Source organism: Rutilus rutilus (assembly GCF_951802725.1).
Source record: "Rutilus rutilus genome assembly, chromosome: 8".
In the NCBI taxonomy this organism is placed as follows: domain Eukaryota; kingdom Metazoa; phylum Chordata; class Actinopteri; order Cypriniformes; family Leuciscidae; genus Rutilus; species Rutilus rutilus.
In genome coordinates, this window is record NC_140222.1 from 30,345,597 (window position 1) to 30,373,145 (window position 27,549).

The 27,549-nt window shown below is 39.9% G+C and overlaps 2 long non-coding RNA genes across 2 annotated transcripts in view; both read right to left on the reverse strand.

Annotated features, from left to right (window-relative positions):
* Positions 1–683: 683 nt before the first annotated feature.
* On the reverse strand, positions 684–976 carry LOC311296169. The gene is made up of 2 exons (XR_014628503.1): positions 806–976; positions 684–726 (listed from the first exon to the last, which is right to left on the reverse strand). It is a non-coding gene; the product is annotated as an uncharacterized lncRNA (long non-coding RNA).
* Positions 977–3,522: 2,546 nt separating this feature from the next.
* LOC311296170 overlaps positions 3,523–27,549 on the reverse strand; it is a 30,032-nt gene continuing 6,005 nt past the window's right edge. Inside the window, exon 3 of the long non-coding RNA XR_014628504.1 lies at positions 3,523–3,653. This is a non-coding gene — a long non-coding RNA (uncharacterized lncRNA). The remainder of the gene's footprint in view (positions 3,654–27,549) is intronic.

The window sequence follows — 27,549 nt, forward strand, 5'->3', positions numbered from 1 at the left end:
AGGCTGCTCTGGTTCAAACCCAGGACGACATTTATATTGTATTCTTGAATTGATGTTGTTCCAGCAGCCATATCACCCTGTAGCCCAAGACTGGTTGCCCACTGAAGCTAAGCAGGGCTGAGCCTGGTTAGTTCCTGGATGGGAGACCTCCTGAGAAAACCAGGTTGCTGCTGGAAGAGGTGTTAGTGAGGCTAGCAGGGGGTGCTCACCCTGTGGTCTGTGTGGGTCCTAACACCACAGTGTAGTGACGGGGATACTATACTGTCAAAGAGCACCGTCCTTCGGATGAGACGTTAAACCGAGGTCCTGACTCTCTGTGGTCATTAAAAATCCCATGGCACTTCTCGTAAAGAGTAGGGGTGTAACCCCGGTGTCCTGGCCACATTCCACCCATTGGCCCTTACCAATCATGGCCTCCTAATAATCCCCTTCCATTGAATTGGCTCTATCACTCTCTCTCCTCTCTCCACCTATAGCTGGTGTGTGGTGAGCGCACTGGCGCCGTTGTACTGTGTCTGACGTCGCATCATCCAAGTGGATGCTGCACACTGGTGGTGGTTGAGGAGAGATTCCCTGATATGATTGTAAAGCGCTTTGGGTGTACAGTAGTACATATGAAAGCGCTATATAAATGCCTCATTCTATTCTATTCTATTCTATTCTAGCGTGTTCTCTGATCTCCCACAATCTCTGCATTTGGGATGTTTGGTGTTGCACACATTTTTACTGTAAAACAAAAATATCATCATTCTAATTTGAATTCATAATATATGCACAAATTGTAAGATTTAATATCAGCCCATACCAGCACACAGTGGTTTTGGTGTCCATCCGTCTCGTGTGCATGTGGCCTCTGCTGACATTTTACCATATCCATCCATGCAATAGTAATATTTTTTTACTCCCAATTTCAGATCTCCCCTGAAGTAATATCCAGGTCTATACACATGCTGGTCATATGGAACTTCACATCTAATTTCTGAAACAAGATTTACATTATTTTACAGTTTTTCTCGATTGCTTAAACACATTTCTTGAAACTATGCCTCATATTCTCAAAACAGTAAACACAAATCCATTACGTCTCACCCAATTCCCCAAACATCCTATTTTCAGGTCAAAATGAAGCTCTACACTCAAAACCATTCACTCTTGCTGAAAAACCAAACTTTGCCCTCACACTGGACACACAAGCCCTCAAAATCACACACACTACAACATAGTCTAAGACACTGGTGCAATAAATTCAAAACAACATTTCCAAAACTGGTAAGTTATGTTGCTTGTGGTTCCCCCATCACAAACCTTTTCACATGATGAACACAAAAGACACAACCAATGGATACACTGGCACATTTTTATTCATTCATGTACTACACAGTACAACACACACACACACACACACACACACACACACACACACACACACACACACACACACACACACACACACACACACACACACACACACACACACACACAAAAATATATATTTTTCTTACTCTCTCCTCTAATTTTTTTTTACAGTATTTACTTACTTACAGTAAGATGTGTGTGACCATCATATGACAGTAAAAGAGCACACACAAAACCTTATTCTAATATGGAATTGTATTGGAATGGTAAAGAGTGTTAGTAGGTGACAGGAGGGCCTCGATCCACTCAAGGAGACAATATGATGAACACGTCTAAGAATGTTCCACATATGGTTGAAATACCATCATTTGCCTAGAAAGATAACATTCTGGGAGTCAAGATTATAAAGGAGAAAGGATGCCCACCCTTCACTGTCACACTCTGCATCCACTCTGTGTGACTGTACGACTGCTGGCCTTTTCTTGCAAGAAAATACACCTCATCAAAGACTATTGGAAATGTTTGTCTTTTATTCAGTGATAGAATTCTGTTTGCCACCACACTCCTCCCTGAAGGTTCTCGAGGCGATAGTAAAGCGACTCAAATTTGGCCTTACTCGTAGCCCAGCCTCCCTCACAGTCATACCATTGACAAAGACATGGGCAACTAGAGTGGCTTGAATTTCATCGGAGACTGCTTGTCTTCTTGTCCTTCGTCGTCGTCCTCCTCCTCCTTCTTATCCCTCCTCGATCTCTTCCTTCATGTCTTTCTGGATCCATTGTTCCAAAACTCAATAAACTGATTTGGGCCCTTTTATCTATCTATTGAAGGATCTGATTGATGTGTGTTCAATTTTGACTCTTAGTGTTTCCACCTGGGTAATTGTGTGCTAACTGAGCTGAAGCTGTGCTGACTTGAGTGAACAATATTGAATGCTAGTGCTTTATACATGACAACATGGTGTAGGCAATGAGAAATGAAGGGATTTGTGTGTAGAGTTTTGCAGTGACAGTTCAACAAATCTGACTCATGTGTCAAAACAGGGAATAGTGTTTATAGTTTAGTGAAATGGGTAATACCTTTGTTGGTCTGTCTCTGACTCTTGCCTGCTTGGGGATTACATTTAATTTGGAGAATCATCCAAACAGAATGAAGTAAAATCAAAATTCTGATAATTTATATAATAATAATGAGAATAATAATACGTGATAATAATAATAAATAGAAATCAATTATAATAATCATTAATGATACAAAAATCATACCAGTGCATTGTCGTATGCCTGTCCATTCATTCGGGGAATTAAAGGTGATTTGTACAGGCTGCTCTGGTTCAAACCCAGGACGACATTTATATTGTATTCTTGAATTGATGTTGTTCCAGCAGCCATATCACCCTGTAGCCCAAGACTGGTTGCCCACTGAAGCTAAGCAGGGCTGAGCCTGGTTAGTTCCTGGATGGGAGACCTCCTGAGAAAACCAGGTTGCTGCTGGAAGAGGTGTTAGTGAGGCTAGCAGGGGGTGCTCACCCTGTGGTCTGTGTGGGTCCTAACACCACAGTGTAGTGACGGGGACACTATACTGTCAAAGAGCACCGTCCTTCGGATGAGACGTTAAACCGAGGTCCTGACTCTCTGTGGTCATTAAAAATCCCATGGCACTTCTCGTAAAGAGTAGGGGTGTAACCCCGGTGTCCTGGCCACATTCCACCCATTGGCCCTTACCAATCATGGCCTCCTAATAATCCCCTTCCATTGAATTGGCTCTATCACTCTCTCTCCTCTCCACCTATAGCTGGTGTGTGGTGAGCGCACTGGCGCCGTTGTACTGTGGCTGCCGTCGCATCATCCAAGTGGATGCTACACACTGGTGGTGGTTGAGGAGAGATTCCCTGATATGATTGTAAAGCGCTTTGGGTGTACAGTAGTACATATGAAAGCGCTATATAAATGCCTCATTCTATTCTATTCTATTCTATTCTAGCGTGTTCTCTGATCTCCCACAATCTCTGCATTTGGGATGTTTGGTGTTGCACACATTTTTACTGTAAAACAAAAATATCATCATTCTAATTTGAATTCATAATATATGCACAAATTGTAAGATTTAATATCAGCCCATACCAGCACACAGTGGTTTTGGTGTCCATCCGTCTCGTGTGCATGTGGCCTCTGCTGACATTTTACCATATCCATCCATGCAATAGTAATATTTTTTTACTCCCAATTTCAGATCTCCCCTGAAGTAATATCCAGGTCTATACACATGCTGGTCATATGGAACTTCACATCTAATTTCTGAAACAAGATTTACATTATTTTACAGTTTTTCTCGATTGCTTAAACACATTTCTTGAAACTATGCCTCATATTCTCAAAACAGTAAACACAAATCCATTACGTCTCACCCAATTCCCCAAACATCCTATTTTCAGGTCAAAATGAAGCTCTACACTCAAAACCATTCACTCTTGCTGAAAAACCAAACTTTGCCCTCACACTGGACACACAAGCCCTCAAAATCACACACACTACAACATAGTCTAAGACACTGGTGCAATAAATTCAAAACAACATTTCCAAAACTGGTAAGTTATGTTGCTTGTGGTTCCCCCATCACAAACCTTTTCACATGATGAACACAAAAGACACAACCAATGGATACACTGGCACATTTTTATTCATTCATGTACTACACAGTACAACACACACACACACACACACACACACACAAAAATATATATTTTTCTTACTCTCTCCTCTAATTTTTTTTTACAGTATTTACTTACTTACAGTAAGATGTGTGTGACCATCATATGACAGTAAAAGAGCACACACAAAACCTTATTCTAATATGGAATTGTATTGGAATGGTAAAGAGTGTTAGTAGGTGACAGGAGGGCCTCGATCCACTCAAGGAGACAATATGATGAACACGTCTAAGAATGTTCCACATATGGTTGAAATACCATCATTTGCCTAGAAAGATAACATTCTGGGAGTCAAGATTATAAAGGAGAAAGGATGCCCACCCTTCACTGTCACACTCTGCATCCAGCAGATGGGAGTTTTACTTACTCAAACATGTTCTGAGGGCAGAAAGGAAAATGATTGGTTTACAGTTTCAACCAATGAAACTGAAGCAAGGGCGGGGTTTAGACGTTTGAACTTGAGATGCGCTGCGGAGGGATTTCTTGAGGAATAGTCGGAAGAAAAGACAGATGTTCGTGGGAGAACGCATTTATTGCAAGGTAAGTGAATTTACAACTATATTTTGTTAATTCAACATCCTCTAATGTTTACTAAGATAATAAGCGAACATTTAAAAATGCACAGAACTAATCATCGTCTAAATAACGTATGCATTTTGATTTGTCTGTTTCATCAGTAGAGCAAAACAAAGCTGCTTATGGGGTAACTAGTGTAAAACATGCTTTTCCAATGCTTCCTCGCTGTCTGTTAAATTGATATGCGAGAACAAAACTCGTTCAAATTTTCCGCGGTCAAAATGATACATCTCCCGCCTTCGCGCTGCTCTCAGGGCAGGAGTACTTGATAGATTCAAACTGCTGTTATTTTAGTGTATTACGCGCTGCTCTCAGGGCAGGAGTACTCGATAGATTCAAACTGCTGTTATTTTAGTGTATTACGCGCTGCTCTCAGGGCAGGAGTACTCGATAGATTCAAATTGCTGTTATTTTAGTGTATTATGCGCTGCTCTCAGGGCAGGAGTACTCAATAGATTCAAATCACTTTTATTTTAGTGTATTACGCGCTGCTCTCAGGGCAGGAGTACTCAATAGATTCAAACTGCTGTTATTTTAGTGTATTACGCGCTGCTCTCAGGGCAGGAGTACTCAATAGATTCAAATCACTTTTATTTTAGTGTATTACGCGCTGCTCTCAGGGCAGGAGTAGCCTACTCAATAGATTCAAATTGCTTTTATTTTAGTGTATTACGCGCTGCTCTCAGGGCAGGAGTACTCAATAGATTCAAAGCGCTGTTATTTTAGTGTATTACGCGCTGCTCTCAGGGCAGGAGTACTCAATAGATTCAAATTGCTGTTATTTTAGTGTATTACGCGCTGCTCTCAGGGCAGGAGTACTCAATAGATTCAAAGCGCTGTTATTTTAGTGTATTATGAGCTGCTCTCAGGGCAGGAGTACTCGATAGATTCAAATCGCTGTTATTTTAGTGTATTACGAGCTGCTCTCAGGGCAGGAGTACTCAATAGATTCAAATCGCTGTTATTTTAGTGTATTACGCGCTGCTCTCAGGGCAGGAGTATAGATTCAAATTGCTGTTATTTTAGTGTATTACGCGCTGCTCTCAGGGCAGGAGTAGTTGATAGATTCAAACTGCTGTTATTTTAGTGTATTACGAGCTGCTCTCAGGGCAGGAGTACTCAATAGATTCAAACTGCTGTTATTTTAGTGTATTATGCGCTGCTCTCAGGGCAGGAGTACTCGATAGATTCAAATTGCTGTTATTTTTAGTGTATTACGAGCTGCTCTCAGGGCAGGAGTATAGATTCAAATTGCTGTTATTTTAGTGTATTACACGCTGCTCTCAGGGCAGGAGTACTCAATAGATTCAAATCACTTTTATTTTCAGTGTATTACGCGCTGCTCTCAGGGCAGGAGTACTCAATAGATTCAAATCACTGTTATTTTAGTGTATTACGCGCTGCTCTCAGGGCAGGAGTACTCGATAGATTCAAATTGCTGTTATTTTAGTGTATTACTCGCTGCTCTCAGGGCAGGAGTACTCGATAGATTCAAACTGCTGTTATTTTAGTGTATTACTCGCTGCTCTCAGGGCAGGAGTACTCAATAGATTCAAACTGCTGTTATTTTAGTGTATTACGCGCTGCTCTCAGGGCAGGAGTACTCGATAGATTCAAATTGCTGTTATTTTTAGTGTATTACGAGCTGCTCTCAGGGCAGGAGTACTCAATAGATTCAAATCGCTGTTATTTTAGTAACTTATATTACGAGCTGCTCTCAGGGCAGGAGTACTCAATAGATTCAAATCACTTTTATTTTCAGTGTATTACGCGCTGCTCTCAGGGCAGGAGTACTCAATAGATTCAAATCACTGTTATTTTAGTGTATTACGCGCTGCTCTCAGGGCAGGAGTACTCGATAGATTCAAATTGCTGTTATTTTAGTGTATTACGCGCTGCTCTCAGGGCAGGAGTACTCGATAGATTCAAACTGCTGTTATTTTAGTGTATTACTCGCTGCTCTCAGGGCAGGAGTACTCAATAGATTCAAATCGCTTTTATTTTAGTGTATTACTCGCTGCTCTCAGGGCAGGAGTACTCAATAGATTCAAATCGCTTTTATTTTAGTGTATTACGAGCTGCTCTCAGGGCAGGAGTACTCAATAGATTCAAATCAAATCGCTGTTATTTTCAGTGTATTACGCGCTGCTCTCAGGGCAGGTGTACTCAATAGATTCAAATCGCTGTTATTTTTAGTGTATTACGCGCTGCTCTCAGGGCAGGTGTACTCAATAGATTCAAATTGCTGTTATTTTAGTGTATTACGCGCTGCTCTCAGGGCAGGAGTACTCAATAGATTCAAATCGCTGTTATTTTCAGTGTATTACGCGCTGCTCTCAGGGCAGGTGTACACAATAGATTCAAATCGCTGTTATTTTTAGTGTATTACGCGCTGCTCTCAGGGCAGGAGTACTCAATAGATTCAAATCGCTTTTATTTTAGTGTATTACTCGCTGCTCTCAGGGCAGGAGTACTCAATAGATTCAAATCGCTTTTATTTTAGTGTATTACGAGCTGCTCTCAGGGCAGGAGTACTCAATAGATTCAAATCGCTTTTATTTTCAGTGTATTACGCGCTGCTCTCAGGGCAGGAGTACTCAATAGATTCAAATCCCTTTTATTTTCAGTGTATTACTTGCTGCTCTCAAGGCAGGAGTACTCGATAGATTCAAATTGCTGTTATTTTAGTGTATTACGCGCTGCTCTCAGGGCAGGAGTACTCAATAGATTCAAATAGCTGTTATTTTAGTGTATTACGCGCTGCTCTCAGGGCAGGAGTACTCAATAGATTCAAATCGCTTTTATTTTAGTGTATTACGCGCTGCTCTCAGGGCAGGAGTACTCAATAGATTCAAAGCGCTGTTATTTTAGTGTATTACGCGCTGCTCTCAGGGCAGGAGTACTCAATAGATTCAAATCGCTTTTATTTTCAGTGTATTACGCGCTGCTCTCAGGGCAGGAGTACTCAATAGATTCAAATCACTTTTATTTTAGTGTATTACGTGCTGCTCTCAGGGCAGGAGTACTCAATAGATTCAAATCGCTTTTATTTTAGTGTATTACGCGCTGCTCTCAGGGCAGGAGTACTCAATAGATTCAAATCGCTGTTATTTTTAGTGTATTACGCGCTGCTCTCAGGGCAGGAGTACTCAATAGATTCAAATCACTTTTATTTTCAGTGTATTACGCGCTGCTCTCAGGGCAGGAGTACTCAATAGATTCAAATCGCTGTTATTTTAGTGTATTACGTGCTGCTCTCAGGGCTGGAGTACTCAATAGATTCAAATTGCTGTTATTTTAGTGTATTACGTGCTGCTCTCAGGGCAGGAGTACTCAATAGATTCAAATCACTTTTATTTTCAGTGTATTACGCGCTGCTCTCAGGGCAGGAGTACTCAATAGATTCAAATCGCTGTTATTTTAGTGTATTACGTGCTGCTCTCAGGGCAGGAGTACTCAATAGATTCAAATTGCTGTTATTTTAGTGTATTACGTGCTGCTCTCAGGGCAGGAGTACTCAATAGATTCAAATCGCTTTTATTTTAGTGTATTACGCGCTGCTCTCAGGGCAGGAGTACTCAATAGATTCAAATCACTTTTATTTTCAGTGTATTACGCGCTGCTCTCAGGGCAGGAGTACTCAATAGATTCAAATCACTTTTATTTTCAGTGTATTACGCGCTGCTCTCAGGGCAGGAGTACTCAATAGATTCAAATCGCTGTTATTTTAGTGTATTACGTGCTGCTCTCAGGGCAGGAGTACTCAATAGATTCAAATCACTTTTATTTTCAGTGTATTACGCGCTGCTCTCAGGGCAGGAGTACTCAGATTCAAATTGCTGTTATTTTAGTGTATTACGTGCTGCTCTCAGGGCAGGAGTACTCAATAGATTCAAATCACTTTTATTTTCAGTGTATTACGCGCTGCTCTCAGGGCAGGAGTACTCAATAGATTCAAATTGCTGTTATTTTAGTGTATTACGTGCTGCTCTCAGGGCAGGAGTACTCAATAGATTCAAATTGCTGTTATTTTAGTGTATTACGCGCTGCTCTCAGGGCAGGAGTACTCAATAGATTCAAATCGCTGTTATTTTTAGTGTATTACGCGCTGCTCTCAGGGCAGGAGTACTCAATAGATTCAAATCACTTTTATTTTCAGTGTATTACGCGCTGCTCTCAGGGCAGGAGTACTCAATAGATTCAAATCGCTGTTATTTTAGTGTATTACGTGCTGCTCTCAGGGCAGGAGTACTCAATAGATTCAAATCGCTTTTATTTTAGTGTATTACGCGCTGCTCTCAGGGCAGGAGTACTCAATAGATTCAAATCGCTGTTATTTTAGTGTATTATGAGCTGCTCTCAGGGCAGGAGTACTCAATAGATTCAAATCGCTGTTATTTTAGTGTATTACGAGCTGCTCTCAGGGCAGGAGTACTCAATAGATTCAAATCGCTGTTATTTTAGTGTATTACGCGCTGCTCTCAGGGCAGGAGTACTCAATAGATTCAAATCACTTTTATTTTCAGTGTATTACGCGCTGCTCTCAGGGCAGGAGTACTCAATAGATTCAAATCCCTTTTATTTTAGTGTATTACTCGCTGCTCTCAGGGCAGGTGTACTCGATAGATTCAAATCACTGTTATTTTAGTAACTTATATTACGAGCTGCTCTCAGGGCAGGAGTACTCAATAGATTCAAATCACTTTTATTTTAGTGTATTACTCGCTGCTCTCAGGGCAGGAGTACTCAATAGATTCAAATCACTGTTATTTTAGTAACTTATATTACGAGCTGCTCTCAGGGCAGGAGTACTCAATAGATTCAAATCACTTTTATTTTAGTGTATTACGCGCTGCTCTCAGGGCAGGAGTACTCGATAGATTCAAAGCGCTGTTATTTTAGTGTATTACGCGCTGCTCTCAGGGCAGGAGTACTCAATAGATTCAAATCACTTTTATTTTAGTGTATTACGCGCTGCTCTCAGGGCAGGAGTATAGATTCAAATTGCTGTTATTTTAGTGTATTACACGCTGCTCTCAGGGCAGGAGTACTCAATAGATTCAAATCACTTTTATTTTCAGTGTATTACGCGCTGCTCTCAGGGCAGGAGTACTCGATAGATTCAAATTGCTGTTATTTTAGTGTATTACTCGCTGCTCTCAGGGCAGGAGTACTCGATAGATTCAAACTGCTGTTATTTTAGTGTATTACTCGCTGCTCTCAGGGCAGGAGTACTCAATAGATTCAAACTGCTGTTATTTTAGTGTATTACTCGCTGCTCTCAGGGCAGGAGTACTCAATAGATTCAAACTGCTGTTATTTTAGTGTATTACGCGCTGCTCTCAGGGCAGGAGTACTCGATAGATTCAAATTGCTGTTATTTTTAGTGTATTACGAGCTGCTCTCAGGGCAGGAGTACTCAATAGATTCAAATCGCTGTTATTTTAGTAACTTATATTACGAGCTGCTCTCAGGGCAGGAGTACTCAATAGATTCAAATCACTTTTATTTTCAGTGTATTACGCGCTGCTCTCAGGGCAGGAGTACTCAATAGATTCAAATCACTGTTATTTTAGTGTATTACGCGCTGCTCTCAGGGCAGGAGTACTCGATAGATTCAAATTGCTGTTATTTTAGTGTATTACGCGCTGCTCTCAGGGCAGGAGTACTCGATAGATTCAAACTGCTGTTATTTTAGTGTATTACTCGCTGCTCTCAGGGCAGGAGTACTCAATAGATTCAAATCGCTTTTATTTTAGTGTATTACGAGCTGCTCTCAGGGCAGGAGTACTCAATAGATTCAAATCGCTTTTATTTTAGTGTATTACGAGCTGCTCTCAGGGCAGGAGTACTCAATAGATTCAAATCAAATCGCTGTTATTTTCAGTGTATTACGCGCTGCTCTCAGGGCAGGTGTACTCAATAGATTCAAATCGCTGTTATTTTTAGTGTATTACGCGCTGCTCTCAGGGCAGGTGTACTCAATAGATTCAAATTGCTGTTATTTTAGTGTATTACGCGCTGCTCTCAGGGCAGGAGTACTCAATAGATTCAAATCGCTGTTATTTTCAGTGTATTACGCGCTGCTCTCAGGGCAGGTGTACACAATAGATTCAAATCGCTGTTATTTTTAGTGTATTACGCGCTGCTCTCAGGGCAGGAGTACTCAATAGATTCAAATCGCTTTTATTTTAGTGTATTACTCGCTGCTCTCAGGGCAGGAGTACTCAATAGATTCAAATCGCTTTTATTTTAGTGTATTACGAGCTGCTCTCAGGGCAGGAGTACTCAATAGATTCAAATCGCTTTTATTTTCAGTGTATTACGCGCTGCTCTCAGGGCAGGAGTACTCAATAGATTCAAATCCCTTTTATTTTCAGTGTATTACTTGCTGCTCTCAAGGCAGGAGTACTCGATAGATTCAAATTGCTGTTATTTTAGTGTATTACGCGCTGCTCTCAGGGCAGGAGTACTCAATAGATTCAAATCGCTGTTATTTTTAGTGTATTACGCGCTGCTCTCAGGGCAGGAGTACTCAATAGATTCAAATCACTTTTATTTTCAGTGTATTACGCGCTGCTCTCAGGGCAGGAGTACTCAATAGATTCAAATCGCTGTTATTTTAGTGTATTACGTGCTGCTCTCAGGGCTGGAGTACTCAATAGATTCAAATTGCTGTTATTTTAGTGTATTACGTGCTGCTCTCAGGGCAGGAGTACTCAATAGATTCAAATCACTTTTATTTTCAGTGTATTACGCGCTGCTCTCAGGGCAGGAGTACTCAATAGATTCAAATCGCTGTTATTTTAGTGTATTACGTGCTGCTCTCAGGGCAGGAGTACTCAATAGATTCAAATTGCTGTTATTTTAGTGTATTACGTGCTGCTCTCAGGGCAGGAGTACTCAATAGATTCAAATCGCTTTTATTTTAGTGTATTACGCGCTGCTCTCAGGGCAGGAGTACTCAATAGATTCAAATCACTTTTATTTTCAGTGTATTACGCGCTGCTCTCAGGGCAGGAGTACTCAATAGATTCAAATCACTTTTATTTTCAGTGTATTACGCGCTGCTCTCAGGGCAGGAGTACTCAATAGATTCAAATCGCTGTTATTTTAGTGTATTACGTGCTGCTCTCAGGGCAGGAGTACTCAATAGATTCAAATCACTTTTATTTTCAGTGTATTACGCACTGCTCTCAGGGCAGGAGTACTCAATAGATTCAAATTGCTGTTATTTTAGTGTATTACGTGCTGCTCTCAGGGCAGGAGTACTCAATAGATTCAAATCACTTTTATTTTCAGTGTATTACGCGCTGCTCTCAGGGCAGGAGTACTCAATAGATTCAAATTGCTGTTATTTTAGTGTATTACGTGCTGCTCTCAGGGCAGGAGTACTCAATAGATTCAAATTGCTGTTATTTTAGTGTATTACGCGCTGCTCTCAGGGCAGGAGTACTCAATAGATTCAAATCGCTGTTATTTTTAGTGTATTACGCGCTGCTCTCAGGGCAGGAGTACTCAATAGATTCAAATCACTTTTATTTTCAGTGTATTACGCGCTGCTCTCAGGGCAGGAGTACTCAATAGATTCAAATCGCTGTTATTTTAGTGTATTACGTGCTGCTCTCAGGGCAGGAGTACTCAATAGATTCAAATCGCTTTTATTTTAGTGTATTACGCGCTGCTCTCAGGGCAGGAGTACTCAATAGATTCAAATCGCTGTTATTTTAGTGTATTATGAGCTGCTCTCAGGGCAGGAGTACTCAATAGATTCAAATCGCTGTTATTTTAGTGTATTACGAGCTGCTCTCAGGGCAGGAGTACTCAATAGATTCAAATCGCTGTTATTTTAGTGTATTACGCGCTGCTCTCAGGGCAGGAGTACTCAATAGATTCAAATCACTTTTATTTTCAGTGTATTACGCGCTGCTCTCAGGGCAGGAGTACTCAATAGATTCAAATCCCTTTTATTTTAGTGTATTACTCGCTGCTCTCAGGGCAGGTGTACTCGATAGATTCAAATCACTGTTATTTTAGTAACTTATATTACGAGCTGCTCTCAGGGCAGGAGTACTCAATAGATTCAAATCACTTTTATTTTAGTGTATTACTCGCTGCTCTCAGGGCAGGAGTACTCAATAGATTCAAATCACTGTTATTTTAGTAACTTATATTACGAGCTGCTCTCAGGGCAGGAGTACTCAATAGATTCAAATCACTTTTATTTTAGTGTATTACGCGCTGCTCTCAGGGCAGGAGTACTCGATAGATTCAAAGCGCTGTTATTTTAGTGTATTATGCGCTGCTCTCAGGGCAGGAGTACTCAATAGATTCAAATCACTTTTATTTTAGTGTATTACGCGCTGCTCTCAGAGCAGGAGTACTCGATAGATTCAAAGCGCTGTTATTTTAGTGTATTACGCGCTGCTCTCAGGGCAGGAGTACTCAATAGATTCAAATCACTTTTATTTTAGTGTATTACGCGCTGCTCTCAGGGCAGGAGTACTCGATAGATTCAAAGCGCTGTTATTTTAGTGTATTACGCGCTGCTCTCAGGGCAGGAGTACTCAATAGATTCAAATCGCTGTTATTTTTAGTGTATTACGCGCTGCTCTCAGGGCAGGAGTACTCAATAGATTCAAATCACTTTTATTTTCAGTGTATTACGCGCTGCTCTCAGGGCAGGAGTACTCAATAGATTCAAATCGCTGTTATTTTAGTGTATTACGTGCTGCTCTCAGGGCAGGGGTACTCAATAGATTCAAATTGCTGTTATTTTAGTGTATTACGTGCTGCTCTCAGGGCAGGAGTACTCAATAGATTCAAATCACTTTTATTTTCAGTGTATTACGCGCTGCTCTCAGGGCAGGAGTACTCAATAGATTCAAATCGCTGTTATTTTAGTGTATTACGTGCTGCTCTCAGGGCAGGAGTACTCAATAGATTCAAATCACTTTTATTTTCAGTGTATTACGCGCTGCTCTCAGGGCAGGAGTACTCAATAGATTCAAATTGCTGTTATTTTAGTGTATTACGTGCTGCTCTCAGGGCAGGAGTACTCAATAGATTCAAATCACTTTTATTTTCAGTGTATTACGCGCTGCTCTCAGGGCAGGAGTACTCAATAGATTCAAATTGCTGTTATTTTAGTGTATTACGTGCTGCTCTCAGGGCAGGAGTACTCAATAGATTCAAATTGCTGTTATTTTAGTGTATTACGCGCTGCTCTCAGGGCAGGAGTACTCAATAGATTCAAATCGCTGTTATTTTTAGTGTATTACGCGCTGCTCTCAGGGCAGGGGTACTCAATAGATTCAAATCACTTTTATTTTCAGTGTATTACGCGCTGCTCTCAGGGCAGGAGTACTCAATAGATTCAAATCGCTGTTATTTTAGTGTATTACGTGCTGCTCTCAGGGCAGGAGTACTCAATAGATTCAAATCGCTTTTATTTTAGTGTATTACGCGCTGCTCTCAGGGCAGGAGTACTCAATAGATTCAAATCGCTGTTATTTTAGTGTATTATGAGCTGCTCTCAGGGCAGGAGTACTCAATAGATTCAAATCGCTGTTATTTTAGTGTATTACGAGCTGCTCTCAGGGCAGGAGTACTCAATAGATTCAAATCGCTGTTATTTTAGTGTATTACGCGCTGCTCTCAGGGCAGGAGTACTCAATAGATTCAAATCACTTTTATTTTCAGTGTATTACGCGCTGCTCTCAGGGCAGGAGTACTCAATAGATTCAAATCCCTTTTATTTTAGTGTATTACTCGCTGCTCTCAGGGCAGGTGTACTCGATAGATTCAAATCACTGTTATTTTAGTAACTTATATTACGAGCTGCTCTCAGGGCAGGAGTACTCAATAGATTCAAATCACTTTTATTTTAGTGTATTACTCGCTGCTCTCAGGGCAGGAGTACTCAATAGATTCAAATCACTGTTATTTTAGTAACTTATATTACGAGCTGCTCTCAGGGCAGGAGTACTCAATAGATTCAAATCACTTTTATTTTAGTGTATTACGCGCTGCTCTCAGGGCAGGAGTACTCGATAGATTCAAAGCGCTGTTATTTTAGTGTATTACGCGCTGCTCTCAGGGCAGGAGTACTCAATAGATTCAAATCACTTTTATTTTAGTGTATTACGCGCTGCTCTCAGGGCAGGAGTACTCGATAGATTCAAAGCGCTGTTATTTTAGTGTATTACGCGCTGCTCTCAGGGCAGGAGTACTCAATAGATTCAAATCACTTTTATTTTAGTGTATTACGCTCTGCTCTCAGGGCAGGAGTACTCAATAGATTCAAATAGCTGTTATTTTAGTGTATTACGCGCTGCTCTCAGGGCAGGAGTACTCGATAGGTTCAAAGCGCTGTTATTTTAGTGTATTACGCGCTGCTCTCAGGGCAGGAGTACTCAATAGATTCAAATCACTTTTATTTTAGTGTATTACGCTCTGCTCTCAGGGCAGGAGTACTCAATAGATTCAAATAGCTGTTATTTCAGTGTATTACGCGCTGCTCTCAGGGCAGGAGTACTCAATAGATTCAAACTGCTGTTATTTTAGTGTATTACGCGCTGCTCTCACGGCAGGAGTACTCAATAGATTCAAATTGCTGTTATTTTAGTGTATTACGCTCTGCTCTCAGGGCAGGAGTACTCAATAGATTCAAATCACTTTTATTTTAGTGTATTACTCGCTGCTCTCAGGGCAGGAGTACTCAATAGATTCAAATCACTGTTATTTTAGTAACTTATATTACGAGCTGCTCTCAGGGCAGGAGTACTCAATAGATTCAAATCACTTTTATTTTAGTGTATTACGCGCTGCTCTCAGGGCAGGAGTACTCGATAGATTCAAAGCGCTGTTATTTTAGTGTATTACGCGCTGCTCTCAGGGCAGGAGTACTCAATAGATTCAAATCACTTTTATTTTAGTGTATTACGCGCTGCTCTCAGGGCAGGAGTACTCGATAGATTCAAAGCGCTGTTATTTTAGTGTATTACGCGCTGCTCTCAGGGCAGGAGTACTCAATAGATTCAAATCACTTTTATTTTAGTGTATTACGCGCTGCTCTCAGGGCAGGAGTACTCGATAGATTCAAAGCGCTGTTATTTTAGTGTATTACGCGCTGCTCTCAGGGCAGGAGTACTCAATAGATTCAAATCGCTGTTATTTTTAGTGTATTACGCGCTGCTCTCAGGGCAGGAGTACTCAATAGATTCAAATCACTTTTATTTTCAGTGTATTACGCGCTGCTCTCAGGGCAGGAGTACTCAATAGATTCAAATCGCTGTTATTTTAGTGTATTACGTGCTGCTCTCAGGGCAGGAGTACTCAATAGATTCAAATTGCTGTTATTTTAGTGTATTACGTGCTGCTCTCAGGGCAGGAGTACTCAATAGATTCAAATCACTTTTATTTTCAGTGTATTACGCGCTGCTCTCAGGGCAGGAGTACTCAATAGATTCAAATCGCTGTTATTTTAGTGTATTACGTGCTGCTCTCAGGGCAGGAGTACTCAATAGATTCAAATCACTTTTATTTTCAGTGTATTACGCGCTGCTCTCAGGGCAGGAGTACTCAATAGATTCAAATTGCTGTTATTTTAGTGTATTACGTGCTGCTCTCAGGGCAGGAGTACTCAATAGATTCAAATCACTTTTATTTTCAGTGTATTACGCGCTGCTCTCAGGGCAGGAGTACTCAATAGATTCAAATTGCTGTTATTTTAGTGTATTACGTGCTGCTCTCAGGGCAGGAGTACTCAATAGATTCAAATTGCTGTTATTTTAGTGTATTACGCGCTGCTCTCAGGGCAGGAGTACTCAATAGATTCAAATCGCTGTTATTTTTAGTGTATTACGCGCTGCTCTCAGGGCAGGAGTACTCAATAGATTCAAATCACTTTTATTTTCAGTGTATTACGCGCTGCTCTCAGGGCAGGAGTACTCAATAGATTCAAATCGCTGTTATTTTAGTGTATTACGTGCTGCTCTCAGGGCAGGAGTACTCAATAGATTCAAATCGCTTTTATTTTAGTGTATTACGCGCTGCTCTCAGGGCAGGAGTACTCAATAGATTCAAATCGCTGTTATTTTAGTGTATTATGAGCTGCTCTCAGGGCAGGAGTACTCAATAGATTCAAATCGCTGTTATTTTAGTGTATTACGAGCTGCTCTCAGGGCAGGAGTACTCAATAGATTCAAATCGCTGTTATTTTAGTGTATTACGCGCTGCTCTCAGGGCAGGAGTACTCAATAGATTCAAATCACTTTTATTTTCAGTGTATTACCCGCTGCTCTCAGGGCAGGAGTACTCAATAGATTCAAATCCCTTTTATTTTAGTGTATTACTCGCTGCTCTCAGGGCAGGTGTACTCGATAGATTCAAATCACTGTTATTTTAGTAACTTATATTACGAGCTGCTCTCAGGGCAGGAGTACTCAATAGATTCAAATCACTTTTATTTTAGTGTATTACTCGCTGCTCTCAGGGCAGGAGTACTCAATAGATTCAAATCACTGTTATTTTAGTAACTTATATTACGAGCTGCTCTCAGGGCAGGAGTACTCAATAGATTCAAATCACTTTTATTTTAGTGTATTACGCGCTGCTCTCAGGGCAGGAGTACTCGATAGATTCAAAGCGCTGTTATTTTAGTGTATTACGCGCTGCTCTCAGGGCAGGAGTACTCAATAGATTCAAATCACTTTTATTTTAGTGTATTACGCGCTGCTCTCAGGGCAGGAGTACTCGATAGATTCAAAGCGCTGTTATTTTAGTGTATTACGCGCTGCTCTCAGGGCAGGAGTACTCAATAGATTCAAATCACTTTTATTTTAGTGTATTACGCTCTGCTCTCAGGGCAGGAGTACTCAATAGATTCAAATAGCTGTTATTTTAGTGTATTACGCGCTGCTCTCAGGGCAGGAGTACTCGATAGGTTCAAAGCGCTGTTATTTTAGTGTATTACGCGCTGCTCTCAGGGCAGGAGTACTCAATAGATTCAAATCACTTTTATTTTAGTGTATTACGCTCTGCTCTCAGGGCAGGAGTACTCAATAGATTCAAATAGCTGTTATTTCAGTGTATTACGCGCTGCTCTCAGGGCAGGAGTACTCAATAGATTCAAACTGCTGTTATTTTAGTGTATTACGCGCTGCTCTCACGGCAGGAGTACTCAATAGATTCAAATTGCTGTTATTTTAGTGTATTACGCTCTGCTCTCAGGGCAGGAGTACTCAATAGATTAAAATCGCTGTTCTTTTAGCGCAGTACTCCAAGCTGTCAGTGAAGGAGTACTTAAGAGATTCTAATTGCTTTGCATTTTCCTAGAAATGAAGTCCTGTAATATTCCTGTATTGCAGGAATATACAGTAGTATTGATACTATGTGCTCTAATAATTTGATACACTAAGCTCAGTTCTAGAATAATTATATTTTTCTCTATAACTAATCATTGTTAATTCTTAAAAAAAAAAAAAAAAAACATCACTCATAAAAACATTCAGTAAACATGGCTGTCAGCTCCCAGGGCATTACTTTTGTAAAACTAAAGCAAAGTTGTCCCACAATACCAAAATATACAGTACAAAATACTCTTTTTTTTCTGTTTATATTTTTGCTGGTTTTATAGTCTAGTAAATCTATAGCCCTACACATTTTTAAGGGTATATTTGATTATTTTTAATCATTTTGTTGTTACATAAGTAGACCATTTCTTTTTGGTCTATTATTAACTTGTTCTTTTATCTCATTCTTCAGTTACCTGAATGAGCTGGCAGAAACTGGATGAATAAAAGGAGCCAACACTGAAGATGCCTGATGCTACCCAGTCTATGATTAACACCTGGATGCAAAGATGGGGAGCGTTTGGTTCCACCTGATACAAGCACTCAATCTCAGTGTTGACTTTGTGATGCATAAATGTGATTGCAAAATGTGGATCTATGTTCAAATACTTAATTTTCCACTGAGTATTGCAGAGAAACAAAGACACTTAATTTCAGGGTTCCTACGCAATTTGGAAAAGTTTGGCATTTGATTTGAGTAATTTCCAAGTATAGAAAAATATTTTTGTTTCCATATTTTTCCCACCATTCTGTTTGCCAAAATATAAAATTAAGATTTTCTAAAAATACATTTATCAAAAGCCGATTGAATACATGGCAAAAGTTTAGTGATCATTTAGAGATTGTTTGTCTTTATCATAAGCGAGTCTCTTTTGAATGTCACTAAATGAATGTGCATTTACCCCTCTACCAGCAACAGATAAAGGAGCAGACTACCATTTAACTTAGTGGTCATGCAACATCAAACCACACAGGTTATAAAGCATTTTAGGTTTCTTCTCATCCTGTTAGTGCTTATCACTTCCAGAAAACATTTGTACTGTATACCAAAGATGTAATGTTTTATGAAACATTAATGTTTAATATGGTTAGAAAAAACTAGAGAGAGGATTGCAATTTTAAGTCTGTGTGGAAAAGTGTAAGATTAAAAATAATTAAAGATATTTGAAAATGAACAAAAACATTTTCTTTTACTGTTTCAATTCCCCTTTCTTACCCCAGGGTACCATCTGGAGTTCCTAAAGGCAGAGGTACTGATAGTGCTCAAGGCCTGTAGGTCAAAAGTGTGTACTTCGGGGGTCAACGAATTGTCACACCTTTTACAATGGGGGAAATTGTAATTATCTGATTAGTCGATTTGAACGTCTCACATTTGGGTTACAGACACATGGTCAAGGAAGGCATCAAAGATTATAACAGTTTCTCTGTCCCTTTTATTTTCTCTGTCCCTTTTATTCTCTGGCTCTCTTTGTCTCTTTCTGCACCCTCTCCCTCTCTTTATATCTCTCATGAAACACTTTACATATATGGGGGTACAATTAATGGTATTTTGGAATGGGATAAGTTTTTATCATCACATCTATTTTGTAACTTTAAGTGTAACCATATATAGTGTCATTAGACCCTTTCAATTACATATAATGTGCTAACTAGTTTTGATTAGGTATTGTCTTTGAAGTGCTACCTATTGCAAAACAATATCGTCACTCTATAGCAGCAATCTGCCACATATTTAGCTGTTGTTACAACTTGTAACTGCACTTATTTCCGTTGTTGATTTAAGTAGCAGTGGGTGGTAATGGACAAGAAATCTACAGTTTTCCACCATCTTACTGATAACATTTCTTTAGTAATTTGGCAGTCTAGCAGCCTGAACCCCTGTAGGAAATCCATCCTTACAAAAGTATGGAATTTTGATTTCATTTAATGACTGAACAAAAATTTATTATAAATAACTAGTTTACTAATTATATTTTTATTGAACTGTCTTTTGGTCCAATTTTGCAAAATAACCAATTCAAGCATAATCATGACTTTCCTTTTTTATAGTATTACAAAACATTTCCAGTGAATTAAATGTATAAAACAGAAACATATCACAAAAAAATGCAGAGCAAAGATGTAGCCTATCATTAAACTGCTGTACTTTTAACTAGCTCATATCATTATTCTTAGAGGTTTTTAATTGCTTTATTATTTTTCTTTTAGATGGGTGTCATTGAACTTGAATGGGCTTCCCGTTAAACCAGGCCCAACGCTACGGGTCGCCTGGTCAAATGTCTGTCAGTTCCTCCTTAAATTCTCCAGATCTGTAGGTCTTCCTGCAAATGAATTACATAAAGATGTTGGTTTCAATGTAAGCTGATAGTCATAAAAAAAAAAATGTAAAATGTATTTCACCTGAAAGCTTCAGTTTCATCCTCATTTTAAAATATTTCCTGGACTATTTCTTTTGTGGAGTAAACTTGGTGCAAGGGACATTAATGAAACCTTATTGTAACGTGGTACCAATGTAAGCAAATAAAATTACTTGTAAAAATCTTGAGATCTTTAAGCTAAAATACATTTATAATGCCCTCAAAACAGCACTAAAGACACAGTTATATTGTGCTTATCACAGTTAGTGCATGTTGAAGTCAATTTGAATCGGAGTACTCCTGCCCTGAGAGCAGCGCATAATACACTAAAATAAAAGTGATTTGAATCTATTGAGTACTCCTGCCCTGAGAGCAGCGCGTAATACACTAAAATAAAAGTGATTTGAATCTATTGAGTACTCCTGCCCTGAGAGCAGCGCGTAATACACTAAAATAAAAGTGATTTTAATCTATTGAGTACTCCTGCCCTGAGAGCAGCGCGTAATACACTAAAATAACAGCAATTTGAATCTATTGAGTACTCCTGCCCTGAAAGCAGCGCGTAATACACTAAAATAAAAGCAATTTGAATCTATTGAGTAGCTACTCCTGCCCTGAGAGCAGCGCGTAATACACTAAAATAAAAGTGATTTGAATCTATTGAGTACACCTGCCCTGAGAGCAGCTCGTAATACACTAAAAATAACTGCAATTTGAATCTATTGAGTACTCCTGCCCTGAGAGCAGCGCGTAATACACTAAAATAACAGCAGTTTGAATCTATTGAGTACTCCTGCCCTGAGAGCAGCGCGTAATACACAAAAATAAAAGCGATTTGAATCTATTGAGTACTCCTGCCCTGAGAGCAGCGCGTAATACACTAAAATAAAAGCGATTTGAATCTATTGAGTACTCCTGCCCTGAGAGCAGCTCGTAATACACTAAAATAACAGCAATTTGAATCTATTGAGTACTCCTGCCCTGAGAGCAGCGCGTAATACACTAAAAAATAACCGCGATTTGAATCTATTGAGTACTCCTGCCCTGAGAGCAGCGCGTAATACACTAAAATAACAGCGCTTTGAATCTATTGAGTACTCCTGCCCTGAGAGCAGCGCGTAATACACTAAAATAACAGCGATTTGAATCTATTGAGTACTCCTGCCCTGAGAGCAGCTCGTAATACACTAAAAATAACAGCGATTTGAATCTATTGAGTACTCCTGCCCTGAGAGCAGCGCGTAATACACTAAAATAACAGCAGTTTGAATCTATTGAGTACTCCTGCCCTGAGAGCAGCGCGTAATACACTAAAATAACAGCGATTTGAATCTATTGAGTACTCCTGCCCTGAGAGCAGCGCGTAATACACTAAAAATAACAGCAATTTGAATCTATTGAGTACTCCTGCCCTGAGAGCAGCACGTAATACACTAAAATAAAAGTGATTTGAATCTATTGAGTACTCCTGCCCTGAGAGCAGCGCGTAATACACTAAAAATAACAGCAATTTGAATCTATTGAGTACTCCTGCCCTGAGAGCAGCTCGTAATATAAGTTACTAAAATAACAGTGATTTGAATCTATTGAGTACTCCTGCCCTGAGAGCAGCACGTAATACACTAAAATAAAAGTGATTTGAATCTATTGAGTACTCCTGCCCTGAGAGCAGCTCGTAATATAAGTTACTAAAATAACAGTGATTTGAATCTATTGAGTACTCCTGCCCTGAGAGCAGCGCGTAATACACTAAAATAACAGCGATTTGAATCTATTGAGTACTCCTGCCCTGAGAGCAGCTCGTAATATAAGTTACTAAAATAACAGTGATTTGAATCTATTGAGTACTCCTGCCCTGAGAGCAGCGCGTAATGCACTAAAATAACAGCAATTTAAATCTATCGAGTACTCCTCCCCTGAGAGCAGCGCGTAATACACTAAAATAACAGCAGTTTGAATCTATTGAGTACTCCTGCCCTGAGAGCAGCGCGTAATACACTAAAATAACAGCGATTTGAATCTATTGAGTACTCCTGCCCTGAGAGCAGCACGTAATACACTAAAATAAAAGTGATTTGAATTTATTGAGTACTCCTGCCCTGAGAGCAGCGCGTAATACACTAAAAATAACAGCGATTTGAATCTATTGAGTACTCCTGCCCTGAGAGCAGCGCGTAATACACTAAAATAAAAGTGATTTGAATCTATTGAGTACTCCTGCCCTGAGAGCAGCGCGTAATACACTAAAAATAACAGCAATTTGAATCTATACTCCTGCCCTGAGAGCAGCGTTTAATATACTAAAATAACAGCAATTTGAATCTATACTCCTGCCCTGAGAGCAGCTCGTAATATAAGTTACTAAAATAACAGTGATTTGAATCTATTGAGTACTCCTGCCCTGAGAGCAGCGCGTAATACACTAAAATAACAGCAATTTGAATCTATTGAGTACTCCTGCCCTGAGAGCAGCGTGTAATACACTAAAATAAAAGTGATTTGAATCTATTGAGTACTCCTGCCCTGAGAGCAGCGCGTAATACACTAAAATAACTGCGATTTGAATCTATTGAGTACTCCTGCCCTGAGAGCAGCGCGTAATACACTAAAATAAAAGTGATTTGAATCTATTGAGTACACCTGCCCTGAGAGCAGCTCGTAATACACTAAAAATAACTGCAATTTGAATCTATTGAGTACTCCTGCCCTGAGAGCAGCGCGTAATACACTAAAATAACAGCAGTTTGAATCTATTGAGTACTCCTGCCCTGAGAGCAGCGCGTAATACACTAAAATAAAAGCGATTTGAATCTATTGAGTACTCCTGCCCTGAGAGCAGCGCGTAATACACTAAAATAAAAGCGACTTGAATCTATTGAGTACTCCTGCCCTGAGAGCAGCGCGTAATACACTAAAATAACAGCGCTTTGAATCTATTGAGTACTCCTGCCCTGAGAGCAGCGCGTAATACACTAAAATAACAGCGATTTGAATCTATTGAGTACTCCTGCCCTGAGAGCAGCTCGTAATACACTAAAAATAACAGCGATTTGAATCTATTGAGTACTCCTGCCCTGAGAGCAGCGCGTAATACACTAAAATAACAGCAGTTTGAATCAATTGAGTACTCCTGCCCTGAGAGCAGCGCGTAATACACTAAAATAACAGCGATTTGAATCTATTGAGTACTCCTGCCCTGAGAGCAGCGCGTAATACACTAAAAATAACAGCAATTTGAATCTATTGAGTACTCCTGCCCTGAGAGCAGCTCGTAATATAAGTTACTAAAATAACAGTGATTTGAATCTATTGAGTACTCCTGCCCTGAGAGCAGCACGTAATACACTAAAATAAAAGTGATTTGAATCTATTGAGTACTCCTGCCCTGAGAGCAGCTCGTAATATAAGTTACTAAAATAACAGTGATTTGAATCTATTGAGTACTCCTGCCCTGAGAGCAGCGCGTAATACACTAAAATAACAGCAGTTTGAATCTATTGAGTACTCCTGCCCTGAGAGCAGCGCGTAATACACAAAAATAAAAGCGATTTGAATCTATTGAGTACTCCTGCCCTGAGAGCAGCGCGTAATACACTAAAATAAAAGCGATTTGAATCTATTGAGTACTCCTGCCCTGAGAGCAGCTCGTAATACACTAAAATAACAGCAATTTGAATCTATTGAGTACTCCTGCCCTGAGAGCAGCGCGTAATACACTAAAAAATAACCGCGATTTGAATCTATTGAGTACTCCTGCCCTGAGAGCAGCGCGTAATACACTAAAATAACAGCGCTTTGAATCTATTGAGTACTCCTGCCCTGAGAGCAGCGCGTAATACACTAAAATAACAGCGATTTGAATCTATTGAGTACTCCTGCCCTGAGAGCAGCTCGTAATACACTAAAAATAACAGCGATTTGAATCTATTGAGTACTCCTGCCCTGAGAGCAGCGCGTAATACACTAAAATAACAGCAGTTTGAATCTATTGAGTACTCCTGCCCTGAGAGCAGCGCGTAATACACTAAAATAACAGCGATTTGAATCTATTGAGTACTCCTGCCCTGAGAGCAGCGCGTAATACACTAAAAATAACAGCAATTTGAATCTATTGAGTACTCCTGCCCTGAGAGCAGCACGTAATACACTAAAATAAAAGTGATTTGAATCTATTGAGTACTCCTGCCCTGAGAGCAGCGCGTAATACACTAAAAATAACAGCAATTTGAATCTATTGAGTACTCCTGCCCTGAGAGCAGCTCGTAATATAAGTTACTAAAATAACAGTGATTTGAATCTATTGAGTACTCCTGCCCTGAGAGCAGCACGTAATACACTAAAATAAAAGTGATTTGAATCTATTGAGTACTCCTGCCCTGAGAGCAGCTCGTAATATAAGTTACTAAAATAACAGTGATTTGAATCTATTGAGTACTCCTGCCCTGAGAGCAGCGCGTAATACACTAAAATAACAGCGATTTGAATCTATTGAGTACTCCTGCCCTGAGAGCAGCTCGTAATATAAGTTACTAAAATAACAGTGATTTGAATCTATTGAGTACTCCTGCCCTGAGAGCAGCGCGTAATGCACTAAAATAACAGCAATTTAAATCTATCGAGTACTCCTCCCCTGAGAGCAGCGCGTAATACACTAAAATAACAGCAGTTTGAATCTATTGAGTACTCCTGCCCTGAGAGCAGCGCGTAATACACTAAAATAACAGCGATTTGAATCTATTGAGTACTCCTGCCCTGAGAGCAGCACGTAATACACTAAAATAAAAGTGATTTGAATTTATTGAGTACTCCTGCCCTGAGAGCAGCGCGTAATACACTAAAAATAACAGCGATTTGAATCTATTGAGTACTCCTGCCCTGAGAGCAGCGCGTAATACACTAAAATAAAAGTGATTTGAATCTATTGAGTACTCCTGCCCTGAGAGCAGCGCGTAATACACTAAAAATAACAGCAATTTGAATCTATACTCCTGCCCTGAGAGCAGCGTTTAATATACTAAAATAACAGCAATTTGAATCTATACTCCTGCCCTGAGAGCAGCTCGTAATATAAGTTACTAAAATAACAGTGATTTGAATCTATTGAGTACTCCTGCCCTGAGAGCAGCGCGTAATACACTAAAATAACAGCAATTTGAATCTATTGAGTACTCCTGCCCTGAGAGCAGCGTGTAATACACTAAAATAAAAGTGATTTGAATCTATTGAGTACTCCTGCCCTGAGAGCAGCGCGTAATACACTAAAATAACTGCGATTTGAATCTATTGAGTACTCCTGCCCTGAGAGCAGCGCGTAATACACTAAAATAAAAGTGATTTGAATCTATTGAGTACACCTGCCCTGAGAGCAGCTCGTAATACACTAAAAATAACTGCAATTTGAATCTATTGAGTACTCCTGCCCTGAGAGCAGCGCGTAATACACTAAAATAACAGCAGTTTGAATCTATTGAGTACTCCTGCCCTGAGAGCAGCGCGTAATACACTAAAATAAAAGCGATTTGAATCTATTGAGTACTCCTGCCCTGAGAGCAGCGCGTAATACACTAAAATAAAAGCGACTTGAATCTATTGAGTACTCCTGCCCTGAGAGCAGCGCGTAATACACTAAAATAACAGCGCTTTGAATCTATTGAGTACTCCTGCCCTGAGAGCAGCGCGTAATACACTAAAATAACAGCGATTTGAATCTATTGAGTACTCCTGCCCTGAGAGCAGCTCGTAATACACTAAAAATAACAGCGATTTGAATCTATTGAGTACTCCTGCCCTGAGAGCAGCGCGTAATACACTAAAATAACAGCAGTTTGAATCAATTGAGTACTCCTGCCCTGAGAGCAGCGCGTAATACACTAAAATAACAGCGATTTGAATCTATTGAGTACTCCTGCCCTGAGAGCAGCGCGTAATACACTAAAAATAACAGCAATTTGAATCTATTGAGTACTCCTGCCCTGAGAGCAGCTCGTAATATAAGTTACTAAAATAACAGTGATTTGAATCTATTGAGTACTCCTGCCCTGAGAGCAGCACGTAATACACTAAAATAAAAGTGATTTGAATCTATTGAGTACTCCTGCCCTGAGAGCAGCTCGTAATATAAGTTACTAAAATAACAGTGATTTGAATCTATTGAGTACTCCTGCCCTGAGAGCAGCGCGTAATACACTAAAATAACAGCGATTTGAATCTATTGAGTACTCCTGCCCTGAGAGCAGCTCGTAATATAAGTTACTAAAATAACAGTGATTTGAATCTATTGAGTACTCCTGCCCTGAGAGCAGCGCGTAATGCACTAAAATAACAGCAATTTAAATCTATCGAGTACTCCTCCCCTGAGAGCAGCGCGTAATACACTAAAATAACAGCAGTTTGAATCTATTGAGTACTCCTGCCCTGAGAGCAGCGCGTAATACACTAAAATAACAGCGATTTGAATCTATTGAGTACTCCTGCCCTGAGAGCAGCACGTAATACACTAAAATAAAAGTGATTTGAATTTATTGAGTACTCCTGCCCTGAGAGCAGCGCGTAATACACTAAAAATAACAGCGATTTGAATCTATTGAGTACTCCTGCCCTGAGAGCAGCGCGTAATACACTAAAATAAAAGTGATTTGAATCTATTGAGTACTCCTGCCCTGAGAGCAGCGCGTAATACACTAAAAATAACAGCAATTTGAATCTATACTCCTGCCCTGAGAGCAGCGTTTAATATACTAAAATAACAGCAATTTGAATCTATACTCCTGCCCTGAGAGCAGCTCGTAATATAAGTTACTAAAATAACAGTGATTTGAATCTATTGAGTACTCCTGCCCTGAGAGCAGCGCGTAATACACTAAAATAACAGCAATTTGAATCTATTGAGTACTCCTGCCCTGAGAGCAGCGTGTAATACACTAAAATAAAAGTGATTTGAATCTATTGAGTACTCCTGCCCTGAGAGCAGCGCGTAATACACTAAAATAACTGCGATTTGAATCTATTGAGTACTCCTGCCCTGAGAGCAGCGCGTAATACACTAAAATAAAAGTGATTTGAATCTATTGAGTACACCTGCCCTGAGAGCAGCTCGTAATACACTAAAAATAACTGCAATTTGAATCTATTGAGTACTCCTGCCCTGAGAGCAGCGCGTAATACACTAAAATAACAGCAGTTTGAATCTATTGAG